Source organism: Thamnophis elegans, chromosome 4 (assembly GCF_009769535.1).
Source record: "Thamnophis elegans isolate rThaEle1 chromosome 4, rThaEle1.pri, whole genome shotgun sequence".
NCBI lineage: Eukaryota > Metazoa > Chordata > Lepidosauria > Squamata > Colubridae > Thamnophis > Thamnophis elegans.
In genome coordinates this window covers 94,463,850-94,473,807 of record NC_045544.1, presented here as the reverse complement: position 1 = coordinate 94,473,807, position 9,958 = coordinate 94,463,850, and the positions used below count along the sequence as shown (strand labels likewise).

At 40.7% G+C, this 9,958-nt stretch overlaps 1 long non-coding RNA gene across 1 annotated transcript in view; it reads right to left on the bottom strand.

Moving 5' to 3' along the window:
- Positions 1–3,322: 3,322 nt before the first annotated feature.
- LOC116507492 overlaps positions 3,323–9,958 on the bottom strand; it is a 27,189-nt gene continuing 20,553 nt past the window's right edge. Inside the window, exon 3 of the long non-coding RNA XR_004255216.1 lies at positions 3,323–3,745. This is a non-coding gene — a long non-coding RNA (uncharacterized LOC116507492). The remainder of the gene's footprint in view (positions 3,746–9,958) is intronic.

Below are 9,958 nucleotides of genomic sequence, written 5' to 3'. Positions count from 1 at the left end.
TATTTTACAGTATATGATTACCTTAATACCAAAAAGATTAGCAGATACCTTTTTAAAAAAAATAATAACTTGTCTGCATAGAAAGCAATGCCTCATTTTGTAGGATTCTTCTACAGGAGAATCCTACAGGCCTCCACTATGCAGAAGTTTAGCACACAAGAAGATGCAGCTAAAATCATAATCAATTCTATTCAAAATATTTGTTAATTTAATAATCAAATTAAAATTCCATTTTAAACCTATCTATAGCTATATAAACTCATACAATTTGCATATGTATATGTGAACGTGTGTATATTGTATGCACAGCCATATGCATCCAACACACACAAAACCTTGCTATAGTTGATGCTATAGTTGATGGTATATATGACACTGTAAGCTAAGTATTGCTAAGGCAGTGTTTTTTCTTGGTGCTTAATCTAGCTAAAGTTAAAAATGCTTAGATACAGGAATGCTGACTGTGCTTCGTGCCCACCTGATTCCTCCAAATAAGAATGGGGTGAAGAATCCATTTCACACTTTCTTCTTTTAAAAAGAAAAGCCCCTTGAGCATGCTCCAAAAATTAAAAAAAAGGGGGGTGATTTCATTTATATTCAATTATATTAGCAATAGCAATTAGACTAGAAACTATACCACTTCATAGTTTTTTACAGCACCCTTTGAGCAATTTACAGTGTCAGCAACATTGCCCAAAACAATCTGGGTCCTTATTTTATCAGCCTCGGAAGGACAGAGGTTCGCTGGAAGGGCTAACCCGTCACAGAAGCCTCATGGGTAGCAAAGGGAGATGTAAATGCAGACAGGCTGCTTCTCAGTTTCACAGAAAGTATCCCAGCAACTGGGTGGGAGTGTGGGGATCTGAATGTGATATTGTGATGATCCACTGCTTCTGCTTACTGTTTTCCAGATGTGGTCCTGGTAAAGGGGAGCTGCCTGTCAAGCTGCATCCTGGGCTTGCCACAGGGAGGCAGGAAGGAGCACAGGTGATGGGGGATGTTGCGACCGCCATTGCAGCGACCAAGGAGCACCAGTGACGGGGAGTGTCAGGACAGCTGCAGCAGTGACAGAGGTGGCCCAGCTGTGTGGCAGGGAGGCATGGTGAGCATAGCCACTCGTGGCCACCATTGGCTTGGCAGCCTCAACAGCAGCAGAGACAGCAGCAGGATCAGCTGCAGAGTGAGAAACAGCTGTTCTGGCCTGACAATCAGCTGGCCCGGAGCTTCGGCCCATGACAGCCACCGGGGCGAGGCCAGCGCTGGGAAGAGGTATGGCTCCCAGAGCTGATTTTGCATCTAACAGACTTGCTAACAGACTTGCTTACTGAGTGTTTTGCTGCTGCATGAACTCACTGTGTGACAGAGTCCAGCTGAATAAACCTAGTTTGATTCATCATGGGTGTGGCGTTTTCCTACTGGTGTCAGTTGGAGCTTGGACTTTTGAGAGCAAGCAGATCCATCTGTCTTTTGAGAACTACATTTTTTCCCCTTTCACTACATCTCTGATTGTGAGAAAACCCACAGTATCCTTTCAAAATTCCAAAAATCCCCACTACCCCAGAGTCCTGGTACTGAAAATTGAAGTGGTTTGTCTGATTTTCAGACCCATGCATACTCGTATACTCAGTTTATGTGCAGCTGTCTACAGCACTGTTTGGGGAAACTAAGGTCACATCTGCCTCCACTTAAGCTTGTCTTTCTAGATAAGGTCATGCATGTCTTTGGTTTTTTACAAAGCACAGCAGAGCCTGGAACAGAGAATGAGTAACTCTAAGGATAAGCAAAATGGCTAAGTTGATGGAATCAATAAAAAAGTCATTTGGAAAAGCAACCAGAGATTATTTTAAAGTCAAGTCAAAACAAAGAAATGAAGTTCAGTTCCCTTCTAAATCCATATGATGAGGTCATATCTTATTGGGAATATTAGAGGCACTTTCTTTCCAAATGTTTACAAGATAAAGTAAAAGCTTCCCTTTCTCTCCATTTCTTGTTTATGAAACAAAGGACAAATTACTATAATGTATAAGAAACAGGTTGGGTTCTCCGGCCAGAAACTAAATGAATGCAATCTGACACTGAAAACACAGATGCCTCCAAAAACAGCAGGAGGAACCCCAGGGCATTCTGTTGCTGACCTAAAAATCCCATTAAACTAAAAAAAAAAAAAAAAACACAGATGCAAAGAAGGAGAGTGCCAGAATAAAACTGCAACACTATCATTTATCAATAGATTTGCTGATTCTATACAGACTGGCCGTAATAGAAATGATGTGTATCCTTCCAAGTACAGATGCTAAATGACTGCAGCTAGAAGGCAGTTATTGTTTGCAATGGCTATGGTAACTGGGCTCTTGTCCTTGTCTTGCAAACAGCTGGGGTTTGCATAGAAATGTCAGTTCTCTTATATTTCATGGCCTTTGGCCCCAGTGTTTACAAAGTGGCATTTAAAAAAAAGACTGTCATGAATGGATCAGTAGTGAGATGTGTGTCCCCTAAGAACACTTGGTTCCTTGCATTCCCCAACTCCCTATCCCCAGGAAGAAAGACACAAGCCAAACTAACGGGCAAAGAAACACAATTTGATTAGCAAAGCAAGATATGCAAAAAGACACTGAGCATCCCCATGATTTTGTGACAGTTTCTATCCCAGTTTAAAAACAGAAATCCCATCTGACTATAAATCTCAATCCAATCACCAACTAATTTTGAACTTTCACTGCCTGACCACTGTGAAGGAAAGTCCATGAGGCCATGCAGCAGATCAGTTTCAGGAATTGTGAAATAGAATATTCTTCCTCTACTTCATTCCTTTGATGACACAGAGTATTTGCAAGCAAAACATAAGTGTAAAAAAAAAAAATCAAGATGGCAGCTGCAAACACATGATAGAAGCCAAACTTTTTGGAATGTGTATTGGATGCCAGAATACCCCTAAAATTCCTATGATGCTTGAATTTCACAACATCTTGTAAGCTATAATACTGGTAGTCCTTGACTCGACAGTTCATTTAGTGACTGTTTGAAGTTACAATGGCACTCAACAAAAGTGACCTATGAGCATTTTTCACACTTATGACTCTTGCAGCATCCCCATGGACACATGATTTACATTTGGATACTTGACAATTGCTTCATATTTATGATGGTTGCAGTGTCCCAGGGTCATGCGATCAGCTTTTGTGACCTTCTGACAAGCAAAGTTAATGAGGAAGTCAGATTCACTTAACAACCGTGTGACTAATTTAATAACTGCAGTGATTAACTTAACAAATGTGGCAAAAAAGTCGTAAAAAAGGGCAAAACTCACTTAAAAAATTTATCACTTAGCAACATAAATTCTAGACTCAAATGTGGTCATAAGTTGAGGATACGTGTAATCAGTAAATTAACTTTAACTGGCATTTGATTAATAGTTCAAATTATATTGTACAGCTCTGATTTCAATGGCTTAATGCATGGTTATCCAATACTGCAGAAAGTATTCAATATTAATAGCAAACACAGAACTGCAGCTTTTTTTAAAACATAGAGCTCCTTAAATATATAAACCAAGAATGAGGATTAGACCAGTCCTCTTATTAGCTAACACACTGAAGAACATCAGGAACATCTTCCCTGGTGCCATTGTACTTCAGTGTTGCAACTGGATATGCCAAAAAATATTGGGATGCATGGCAGGTGCTCGGCAATAGAATAGTGGCCCCTCCTCTTCCTTTAATCCATTTTTCAAATCCATTCATGGTCTCTGCATTTCATAAGACAAAGGAAAGGAGAAAACATGTTAACTTGAGAGGGATTACAGTCTTACTAAAAGCACATTGACTTGGTCCTGTTGCCAGAGTGTTTATATAAAGTGCTTGCCCTCTATAAGCCTCTCATAGAGGCCAGGAGTTTAACTTTGCCATAGTCAGTTAGGCTGGTAATAACAAACATACACTCTTTCACACATACAAACCTTAAAAGGTCAAGAGTCAAGGCTGTTTTGAAAGAAAACACATACACTGTAGAATCCATACCTCTTGAGTTCTTGATGAAGAGAGAAGTTCAGCCTGAATATTAGGTGCTTTGATGTAAGATTGAAACCCTGTTGAGGCTCACTGGCAGCAATATAAGAGGGGAATGTTCTATTGTCTGTACAACAGGCCATGCCACATTCTTTCTTGGGTAAGGTGTCATTTTCAAATAAAATGCTATTTTTGTCTTCTGAACTTCCATTTCATTCTTGAGCACAATTACTTAACTCCTTTATATTTATATAAAGTAATGTCAAGAGCAACTGAATCTTCTTTCTTTCTTTCTTCTAGAATTCATTTGCATGTGAGATGTATTTGAAAATTCAAAATTAATTAAAAACTTATTACCTAGTGAATAGCACTTTAGCTGTTTATTTGAAAAAGGATTAGGCCAGCCTTTCCCCAAATTAGTGCCTTCCAGATGTCTTAGAGAACAGCTTTCAACATCTTGCAGCAGCTGAACCAGTGAATTTCCTGTGTAGCAATGTAGTCTAAGACATTTGTAGTCTTACATATTTGGAGAATACCAGATTAGAATTAGGCCAATTCACAGAAGATTCATTACAGATATGCTCAGCAGAGCTCTAAACAGATATAAATAGAAGAGAATGTAGCAGAGGTAGAACGATGGGGTCCTTGATGTTTTCTAAGCTTGTTTGTCTGCTTGCAGATGTTTCATTATCTGACTACTTCATCAATGCACAACCAAGCTCAGAGAACATCAAGGACTCCACAATTAATATACATTTTGTCTTCAATTTTTATTAACATCATCATAAATAACCAAATAAAATGTATCTTATGCTAGCAAAAGGCTTGGAGATTATTAAAAATGATAGCAAAACAAAACTGCTATGCTGCAACAGGGTACTTTCTAATTATCTGAATTCTTTGATTCAATTAAAGTACGTTTAGATGATTGTCAAACCATTTCCGAGTAACAATTCCTTATTTGATAGAAATGACTCCTTAACATGTGTTGCTTTTAGGCAACACTTCATTCTCTTTAGCAAATAGGATGAGCTATGTTAACTTTTTCCAGTATCTTGGCCTTCCTCCACTGTCTGATTCCCACATGTGATGAAAATCTCCCTACCAAGAAATTTGGAAGAATCACTTTGGGAAATGTTTTAATTTTTTGGGATGTTGGTGGTCTTCTGTCACACTCAGAGAACAGAGGAAGAAACTCATTTCTAAAGAGAGAAAGATTGCAAGGCCAAAATTCACATATGAGTTTACTTTTTTAAAAAAATAGGAAAAAATAGCAGACAGACTTTCACATATTCATTTCCGCAGCTTCTAAGAGTCATAACAGGAGAGATGAGGTTGAATGAAAACATATAATATTGTACGAATGCTTAAGATTCTTCATTGTTCCAAAGTTCTGCAAAAGCCCCAGAGAGGAACCCCTCCACTCCCTCTAGCAATGACAAGTTCTTGCCTTAGCTTGCCTCTTCTTAAGCGCCAGACTGGCAGGCACTGGACTTCAGAAAGAACCATGAGAGCTAAGGAGGTCAGGAAATAGTAATTTCTTCAGCACTTCAGGCTAAAATCAGTTGAGAGGACTCCAAGGATTTATATGTTTTACAAAACAAGCTGTCCACCCATTGACTTTGTCTAGCTTTCAAAATATATTTACTTTTTCACTAATAGCTTGAGAAAGCCATCTCTAATCCAGGGAAAACAGCCATGCTCAAATTACCTGCTCCCTCCCCACCCCCTGGAAGGATTTTTTTACTTAAAAAGAGAGAGGTTTCTAAGTGGTCGTAAATACTATTTAACTTTGGATAGATACTTTATATACCTATATTTATTCCCTTAAGTTCTGGGCAAACTGTGATGAACATCAGCTCTTTGATGATTACTACACAAAAGTCTGATTTACAAGCTTTCTAGGCAACAATCCAACACCTAGAGCCACAAGGATAGCCACATGGTTTCTTCTTGCATTTCTGTTATCTAATAATAGGTAACAGCCATCCTTGCCTGACTTTCACTATGTATTGAATTTCATCTCACTTTGCCCACTGCCCATGCTGGCTACACATTTCCAACGTAAACCTTGCAAAGCCTGAAGCTAGCAAGTTATCTAATGCAATCCAGTTGCACGTATTATGAAATACGATTTGAAACTATAATTTTTAAGTTCCCTTCGGATAAAAATTGTGCCAAGTCATAACAATAGGGGCAAGAGCATACTGCTATTTTTATTATTTTTAATTAGCAAAGCTCTCAAAGCAATGCAAATCTTTTAAAAAGTAAGGATGAGGCAGGCTTACTTCGGTGCTGGGGAACCGGGATTTTTAAATCTGCTTTTATCAAAATAAAATAAAATAATCCATTGTTGGAATTCTGTATTCAAAAGAAGTTCATAACCTTGCCAGTTTCAGAATGCTGCTTCATCAAAGTTAAACATAGCCATTTGTGACCACTCAGCTTTTGCCTTATGTTTATAGCCAGGGGTTTGGAATGCATTTTTGACTACAGAAATGGAAAGTACGATTTTAAGAGATTTCCTGTTATTTTGCAGGTTTTAAACCACTGGAACATTTTCCCTCCTAAATCACTACAGGGAAGTTCCAAGATGCCTTTTGCACTTCATACTTCTCAGAGCTACAACTGCTTGATATTATCATAACTTCAATATACTCTGGGCAAGCTCGGCAGAAAGTTATATTAGTGAATTAATACACTTGAATGACTAGCTCGAGACAAGATATGGTTGAAGGAATATCTGTACAATTCATCTAAGAATGTTTTTTAAAGGTATTCTGGTATCTAAGGTTCAGAAGTCCTACACTAAGGGTACTATTCAGGGGTGAAATCCAGCAGGTTCTGACAGTTTCTGGAGAACCAATAGCGGAAATTTTGAGAGGTTGGAGAACTGGCAAATGCCACCTCTGGCTGGCCCCAGAGTGGGGAGGGAATGGAGATTTTGCAGTATCTTTCCCCCAAGAGTGAGGAGGAAATGGCGATTTTGCAGCATCCTCCCCCCAGGAGTGAAGAGGGAATGAATTGAATTGAATTTATTATATTTCTATGCTGTCCTTTTCCCCGAAGGGGACTCAGGGCGGCTCACAACCCAAGTCAAGGGGGGGGGTACAAATAAGGAATAAAAAGACGAACAAAACAATACCACAATTTAAAAGCACACAACAACCATACCATTTGAGGGAGGACAAAAGCTCATTAGCCCCAGGCCTGTCGGAACAGCCAGGTTTTAAGGGCTTTGCAGAAGGCCTGGAGGGTGGTGAGGGTTCGAATCTCCATGGGGAGCTCGTTCCAGAGGGCCAGAGCAGCCACAGAGAAGGCCCTCCTCCGGGTGGTCGCGAGTCGGCATTGGCCAGCGGATGGAATTTGGAGGAGGCCTAATCTGTGGGATCTAATCGGTCTATTAGAGGTAATTGGCAGCAGGCGGTCTCTCAAGTACCCAGGTCCAATACCATGAAGGGTTTTATAAGTGACGACTAGCGCCTTGAAGCATATCTGAAGACCAATAGGCAGCCAGTGCAGCTCGCGGAGGATAGGTGTAACGTGGGTGAACCGAGGTGCACCCACAATCGCTCGCGCGGCTGCATTCTGGACAAGCTGAAGTCTCCGAATGCTCTTCAAGGGCTGCCCCATGTAGAGCACGTTGCAGTAGTCCAGTCTTGAGGTCACAAGGGCACGAGTGACTGTTGTGAGGGCTGTTGTGAATGGAGATTATGCAGTATCCTTCCCCCAGGAGTGAGGAGGGAATGGAGATTTTGCAGTATCGTTCCCCCAGGAGTCGGAAGGGAATGGAGATTTTGCAGTATCCTTCCCCCAGGAGTGGGGAGGGAATGCAGTTTTTCCAGTATCCTTCCCCCAGGAGTGGGGAGGGAATGAAGATTTTGCAGTATCCTTCCCCCAGGAGTGGAGACGGAATGGAGATTTTTCAGTATCCTTCCCCCAGGAGTGAAGAGGGAATGAAGATTTTGCAGTATCCTTCCCCCAGGAGTGAGGAGGGAATGCAAATTTTGCAGTATCCTTCCTCTAGGAGTGGGGATTTTGCAGTATCCTTCCCCCAGGAGTGGGGAGGGAACAGAGATTTTGTAGTATCCTTCCCCCATGACTGGGGAGGGAATGGAGATTTTGCAGTATCCTTCCCCCAGGAGTGGGGAGGGAATGCAGTTTTTCCAGCATCCTTCCCCCAGGAGTGGGGAGGGAATGCAGTTTTTCCAGTATCCTTCCCCCAGTTGTGGGGAGGGAATGTAGATTTTGCAGTATCCTTCCCCCAGGAGTGGGGAGGGAACAGAGATTTTGCAGTATCCTTCCCCCAGGAGTGGGGAGAGAACAGAGATTTTGCAGTATCCTTCCCCCAGGAGTGGGGAGGGAACAGAGATTTTGTAGTATCCTTCCCCCAGGACTGGGGAGGGAATGGAGATTTTGCAGTATCCTTCCCCCAGGAGTGGGGAGGGAATGCAGTTTTTCCAGCATCCTTCCCCCAGGAGTGGGGAGAGAACAGAGATTTTGCAGTGTCCTTCCCCCAGTTGTGGGGAGGGAATGTAGATTTTGCAGTATCTTTCCCCCAGGAGTGGGGAGAGAACAGAGATTTTGCAGTATCCTTCCCCCAGGAGTGGGGAGGGAATGAAGATTTTGCAGTATCCTTCCCCGTCCATGCCCACCAAGGCATACCCACAGAACCGGTAGTAAAAAAAAATTGAATTTCACCACTGCTGCTATTCTTATGTGTGACACAATAAGTGTTAGAGATACAGGATTTGGCTTTCAGCTGAGTTTCTGCAGCAGGAGAAAAGAAGGACCATGGTAGCTGAAAAAAAGTAGGCAACCCAGGCTTTCCAGGATGAGGGCTTGCTGAGTTCAGGAAACAACCATTCATGGGCAATCAAATCATATGGCCTGATTATAAAACTACCGTCTTAAAATTGAGTGCACTTCCATAAAGGTTTGTTTTATCACTCCAGAAGCAGCTCTGTACACATTTGGTTTCACCTATTGTTTGCATTTGGTAAGTAAGTCCATTTATTACCAGCTCTGGAGTACTCTACTAGAAGCTATTTTCAATCATAATCCTGTAGTGTGTGGAATTTGTGGGCAGGCTGTTTCCCAATTAGTAGAAACTCTTACCTTCTGGGTCCTAATTTTCATCTGTCTAGCAGTTCTTCAAAAGGGAAGGATAGCCTAATGGTTTTTCACCTTCATGTCATGAGAACTGCTTAATTTAATATAACAAATCTAGTCAACTGTAGATTAATGTCAGATGCAAAGGATCAGAAGTTGAACATACATTAAATTACAGCTCAAAAGATTTATCAAGCCTGTAAACAAAAATGTAGTTGACTAAAATTCACTACTAAATTGATCAGATAAGGGTCAATGGAATTCAAGAGGGGTTGGATTTGGATCATTTGTTTGAACATAAAGACTGTAAACTGATGATGCACTTAACTCCACTCACCAGCTCTTCCCCTACAGATACTTTGTAAAAAATCATGAGGAACATGCTATTAAAATGATGAACATTTCAGAAGCCTTGGGATAGACAATCAAAGATTTTCATAGAATAATAGGATAGAATTGTGGCAGACAAAAACAGCAGTTTGAGATGATGAAACTAATAAAACAGCAAATGACCTGTTATTTGCAAAATGGGAATTTTGTTAAGAATATAATTCAGCTTTCTGATTCTATCTTGTCAACCAGGCACAATGGGAAATTCGGAATTAGAACATGATTTTTGATGTCTAAGAAGGCTGAACAACCAAAACACAGTAGGCATCACAGAATATGCAGAAAGCATGGAAAAGTAGGTCCCTAAGCTGAATATTTATTTTATGATTCCATAAAGTCATTTGTATGAGGTACATATGAAATATCTTAACAATAATGCACATGTAAAGATGGATCATCAACTTTTGTATCAACAGTATCAACCTGAGAGAGGTATCAACCTCTCAGATATG